We start from the raw sequence: 5,839 nt of genomic DNA on the forward strand, positions 1-5,839 counted from the left end.
GCGGAGCTTGCGCAGAGCCGCCGGCCCGGACGCAGACCGCCGTGCCCCGCGCGGGCCGCAGGGCTTGCTGGCGAGCCGGGTTCCGGCGCGTGACTCCTCCCTGCGCCCCGCCCGCGGCGGCTTCCGCGCTCCGCAGTCCGGGAAGGCGCTTTGGTCTGGCTCCTCCGAGAATTCCGTCCAGACCCGGGGCTCCTCTTTTATGAACTGACCTGTCCCCACCCACCAGCCACCACCAAAACCAAAACAAAACCAAAAATCAGTCTCCAGGGCTCCTCCTAACCCCGAACTTTTACCGCATTCCACAGGGCCCACGGTAGGTGTCAACAAACGTTGAGTGAATGCGAATGTTTCTTTGGGGCTGGAGGTGCAGGGCTGGGGGGTGCAGTGAGGAAGAAGGGACAGTAGTGGGGAAATGCCTCCTCCTCACCGACCTGGTCCTGTGATAACAGTGGTTAACACTGACAGTGTGTGGTCCCTGCCACTACGCGAGTGCATAGTGGGGAAATGACTGGTCCTCACTCGACTTGGGCCACAGGTAGCAGTGGTGAAACCCACAATGTGTGGTCCCTGCCACTACCTGAGCGCTGCGGAATCCACCCCTCCCCTACTGCTACCCTCTCCGCCCCGTGTTTGTTCCATGTTTGGATCTGTCACTTCACTGGGAGGAAACTTCTGCATCACCTTCTCTTCTTTGACTCTTCAGCCACTTCAAGAAAACAATGGCTTCCATTGCCCGGCTTTTGAGGAGTCTGTCTTGGCCTCCTTGCTGTTAGGCACAAATACGGACTTACGAGTACATTCAAGGCCTGTGAATAAGCCACTGCGCTTCAGCCTGGGCAACATAATGAGATACCATGTAGTCACTTGTTTTTTGTTCTTCTTCTTCTTCTTTTTTTTAACCAGAGAGCAGTTTTGCAGAGACTTAGACCAGGACTACTTTCCAGTTCATTCATTTCACCCACAACACGTGTGAAGCATCATAATGTTTGTAAGGCTATGGGAATAAGCAAGATGGCTTCAGTAGCCAGAGATCACCACCACAATCCATCGGAGGGTATGTGGCTTGGGGTTTGTCACTGACTTCCTCAGGCCCTCCAGGTCTCCTGATTACAGATGGGACTTAGTGCCCTGCCCCAAACACACAGGTGCTTTGCCCACTTGCTGCACCAGTTTCGGGAGGTTCTGCGGAGGTTCAGACGGGCTGCATTTTACCATCCATTTGTCTAAGTGTTTTGATACTTACCATCCTAGCTGTCCTCCATATACTATCGCCAAATTCAAATTATCAAGGCTAAACTGGCTTCTCCAAAGCCCTACCCAAGATGAGAGGGGAAAGCATTCTAGCCCTGAGAGCTGAAATGGAATGTCTGATTTGAAGGACACCTGCAGGATTCCCTGTAGACCACACTTGAGCCTGGCTTAAAAAGCAATTAGAATCAACAGCTTAAAAAAGAAAAAAAAGCATTAATTAGAGCGTTCACAAATAGTGGAACTGTACACAGTAGAACTTCCCATTCAGTTCAGGACTTCCCAGAGCTACAAAAACAAATTCAGGTTGACCTTGGTCAGTGGTGGGGACCTCTGGTCTTGCCTCTGTGCTCTCTTCCCTCTGTGTGCCGAGAGCTCTCATGGTAAGAAGTATTTCCAAGTATTGCTCTTTTTTTTTTTTTAAGATGGAGTCTCCTTCTGTTGTTCAAGCTGGAGTGCAGTGATGCGATCTTGGCTCACTGCAACCTCCGCTTCCAGGGTTCAAGTGATTTTCTTGCCTTAGCCCACCTAGTAGCTGAGATTACAGGTGTACGCCACTATGCCGAGCTAATTTTTTTTTTTTTTTTTTTTTTTAATTAGAGACAGGGGTTTCACCGTGTTGGCCAGGCTGATTTTGAACTCCTGATTTCAAGTGATCCACCGCCTTGGCCTCCCAAAGTGCTGAGATTACAGACATGAGCCACCATGCCTGGCCCTAGTATTGGTCTTAACTCAGCATCTTGGAAGCTTCCTTTCCACTGCTCTGGTTTTGCCTTGGGTGGGAACAGTAATCAAACCCTATTCCTTTTGCCTGTGACCCCACATCCCAAGCTAAAGGTGCTCATAGGTTATCATTGCCCAATACTGGTTACTTCCCCCACAGGCAGAACTGAGTTTCAATTTAATTGGTTTCCCTTGAGTCCTTGCCCAGTCAGCCTAAGACTGCTTGGACCCCATGGCATCTCCCCAAATAGAGTTACAGGATTCTGGGGAAGTCTGGAGTTGAGATGAAATTTAAATAAGCAGTATTTTGGTAGGCTCAAAGCAAAACAAGGCTGTCAGTGATGGCAGCGGCTGCTCCAGACAGCCTGCTGCTGCCATCAACACACAGGCTCTAGGTCTAGACTGCAAAGTGGACGAGGGTCCTATTTCCTTGGGGACTATGAAGTTAAAATAGCGATGGAATTTTGTGTCTGGAAACCCCTTATCAGAAGCTTGGCATCTGGTTTGTAAATTGAGGCCAATTCTCTGTGTGAAATCACTGAGGTCCTTCAGGCAAAGGTGAGATATTTTATTGTTACTAATGCAATTTCAAACAGGAAGTTGTCTCCAAGTCTAATTTTAGAGAACAAAATTTCTCATGGAATAAGAAAGCAGGAAGCCAGGCAAGGTGGCTTGCATCTGTAGTTCTAGCTACTCAGGAGGCTTGAACCTAGGATTTTGAGGCTATGGTGAGCTATAATCATGACCGTATATCAGGCTGGGCAACATAGTCAGATGCTGTCTCAAAAAAAAATTTTTTTTAAGTTAAAAAAAAAAGGAGGTTGTTACGACACTTTATGATTTACTGTGGTTTGAGGGAAATATTGTTTTCTGGTGATTCTGAGGCCGGTTTTGTCAGTCCAGGCTAATAAATAGCAGGGCAGATTAAAGTCCAAGCTAATTTTTAGTTTCTTACTTACAATCTCATTTTTAATTTTAGGTGTTAAAAAACATTTTTCTGAGAAGGGGCTTCACCAGGTTGCCTAAGAGCTGCTGCCCTAGACACACTAATCTCCTACCCTATTTTTTTTTTTTTTTTTTTTTTCCTGAGACAGGTTCTCACTTTGCCACCCAGGCTGGAGTGCAGTGGTGCAATCACAGCCACTGCAGCCTCAGCTTCCAGGCTTAAGTGATCCTCCCACCTCAGCCCCTGGAGTAGCTGGACTGCAGGCGTGTACCACCATCTTCAGATAATTTTAATTCTTTTGTGATGAAAAGGCGTCTCACTATGTTGTCCAGGCTGGTCTCGAATTCCTGGGCTCAAGTGATCCTCCTGCCTTTGCCTTCCAAAACGCTGGAATTACAGGCATAAGCCACTGAACCTGGCCCTGACAGAAATTTTAATGTAAGAGGTTGAGAAAATCTTGAAAGTAACCAAAAATTAACGAACCCCCAAAGTGTTTATGAAACTTGGGAATACTTACCTGTTGTATACATTATTAACCTGGCTAAACAAATACATGAACTATATGTAGGTCCTGTTTTCAGAGTTTTGACAATTTCACTTGCCTAAAGCATAATTTATTTTAGTTCAAAGATTATTTTATTTTCATTTTTATTTTGAGACAGGGTCTTGTTCTGTTGTCCAGGTTACAGTGCAGTGGCATAATCATGGTTCTCTGCAGCCTTGACCTCTCAGGCTTAAGCGATCCTCCTACCTCACCTCCTGAGTAGCTGGGACTACAGGCCTGTGCTACCATGCCTGGCTAATTAGAGAAAAACTTTGGTAGAGTTAGAATTTCACTTTGTTGCCCAGGCTGGTCTCAAGCTCCTGGTCTCAAGTAATCATCTTGCCTCAGCCCCCGAAAGTGTTGGAATTATAGTCATGAGCCACTGTGCCTTACCCAAAGATAATTTTGCAAGCATAATTTAAGTGTGAATTTAATAAAGTTAAAAATTATAATATTCACTTAAGGAAGAGATTAAAGTGGGACATCTTAACATATGATATTTAAAAACAAACTGTGGAGCCATAATGAACACCTCACTCTAATTCTAAAGCAAGTGATTTGCATTTATAATCTTTTGCTTGTCACATTATCTTTTTTTAGACAATTCTTTAATCTTATACTTGTTTATTGAATATATTTTTTACTTCTGTTGTGATCAGTTTATCAATATCCTCAAGAAAACTGGCATCAGAACAGAAACTCTTTATGTTGTTAAATAAAATGTATGAGAGGCCATGGTTTTGGACTGAGCTCCTGCCTTAGGTCAAAACAGATTGAACCAAAATGGGTCACTTGTGCTAAGTGTCATGTAATCAAACTGAAACTTAAACAGGAAAATTCCCCTCTAGACTTGTATTTCCTAAAAACCAGAGATTCACAGCAACCATTCAAAAAAGCCCCAGTCAGCCTGAGTCAGCATGATAAGGACGTCTTCTCTGCTTTAACCCTTTACAGGGAAAGTAACCTAAAGTAACCTGATGTTAACCAATTCAGTTTTTTTTGTTTCCCTAGTTCTGTTCAAGCTACCTTAGGTAAACCAACTGGTCTGCCAGGCTGACCAAAGCTCCCTCTATTTTGAATAGGAACTGCCTAATTTATGAATCATTAGTAGAGATGGGTTTTGCCATGTTGGCCAGGCTGGTCTGGAACCCTGGCCTCAGGTGATCCACCCACCTGGGTCTCCCAAAGTGCTGGGATTACAGGTGTGAGCCACTGTGCCCAGTGAAAATTTGTTTTTTTAAAATCAACATTTATCAAGGAAACTAAAGCGGTGCAAACCATTTGGTGAACAGAAATACAGTAGTATCAGGGTTTTGACACAGATGACATTTACCTTTTTTAATCTTTCCAACAATCCTACGAAAAAGGTGCTACTTCCTACTTTCAGATTGAGGAAATTTTGGTACAGATATTTTAAGTAACTTTCTCAGGATCACATAAGGCAGTGAGGGTGGAGTCAGATTTGATCTTGGGCACTCAGGCCCACATCTAAGTTATCCTGCTTTTCAGATTCACTCCTTGTCTTCCTCCTGCTCCTCCTCATCTGCAGCGATGATGGTGCATGTGTATTTTCCACATGCAGTTGCTCTTTGCCCTGTCTGGTGTCGAAACCATGTATACATCCTCTTTCTAAATCTGGGCATCGTTGACAGTGAATATCCTACTGGGTCAAGGGCTAGAATCACCCTTGGGGGTTTGCAGTACTCCATCTGTCACTTATGAGCAGCAATCTACCTCCAGGTTAAGAAAGGCAGCTTTCTTCTGGAAAGCAGATGCAGGGTGTATTCAGCACCCAGGATGTAAAGGCTTAGTGAAGTCTTATTGGAGGAATATGGGGCTAATAGTTTGAAGATCCAGTAGGCAAAGTAGTGTTTACTGGAGGTTGCAGATTTCACCCTTTAATAATAAAAGAATAGTTCCTCTTTTCTGGCTGGAACCATGGAGGGTGTCAAAGAGAAGGTTCCTACTGTGCCGGAAACCCTTAAGAAAAAGCGAAGGAATTCCACAGAGCTGAAGATCAAATGCCTGAGAAAGAAGTTTGCCCAAAAGATGCTTTGAAAGACAAGGAGGAAGCTTATCTATGAAAAAGCGAAGCACGGTCACAAGGAATATAGGCAGATGTACAGGACTGACATTTGAATGGCAAGGATGGCAAGAAGAGCTGGCAACTTGTATGTACCTGTAGAATCCAAATTGGTGTTTGTCCTCAGGATCAGAGGTATCAATGGTGTAAGCCCAAAGGTCCAAAAGGTGTTGCAGCTTCTTCACCTTCATCAAATCTTCAATGGAACCTTTGTGAAGCTCAACAAGGCTTCAGTTAATATGCTGAGGATTGTAGAACCATATATTATATGCGGGTACCCAAATCTGAAGTCAGT

General features: G+C 44.5%; 1 pseudogene; it reads left to right on the plus strand.

Annotated features, from left to right (window-relative positions):
• The first annotated feature begins 5,337 nt into the window (after positions 1 to 5,337).
• LOC101053643 (large ribosomal subunit protein uL30 pseudogene) overlaps positions 5,338 to 5,839 on the plus strand; it is a 1,307-nt pseudogene continuing 805 nt past the window's right edge.

Source organism: Saimiri boliviensis, chromosome 16 (genome assembly GCF_048565385.1).
Source record: "Saimiri boliviensis isolate mSaiBol1 chromosome 16, mSaiBol1.pri, whole genome shotgun sequence".
Taxonomy (NCBI): Eukaryota; Metazoa; Chordata; class Mammalia; order Primates; family Cebidae; genus Saimiri; species Saimiri boliviensis.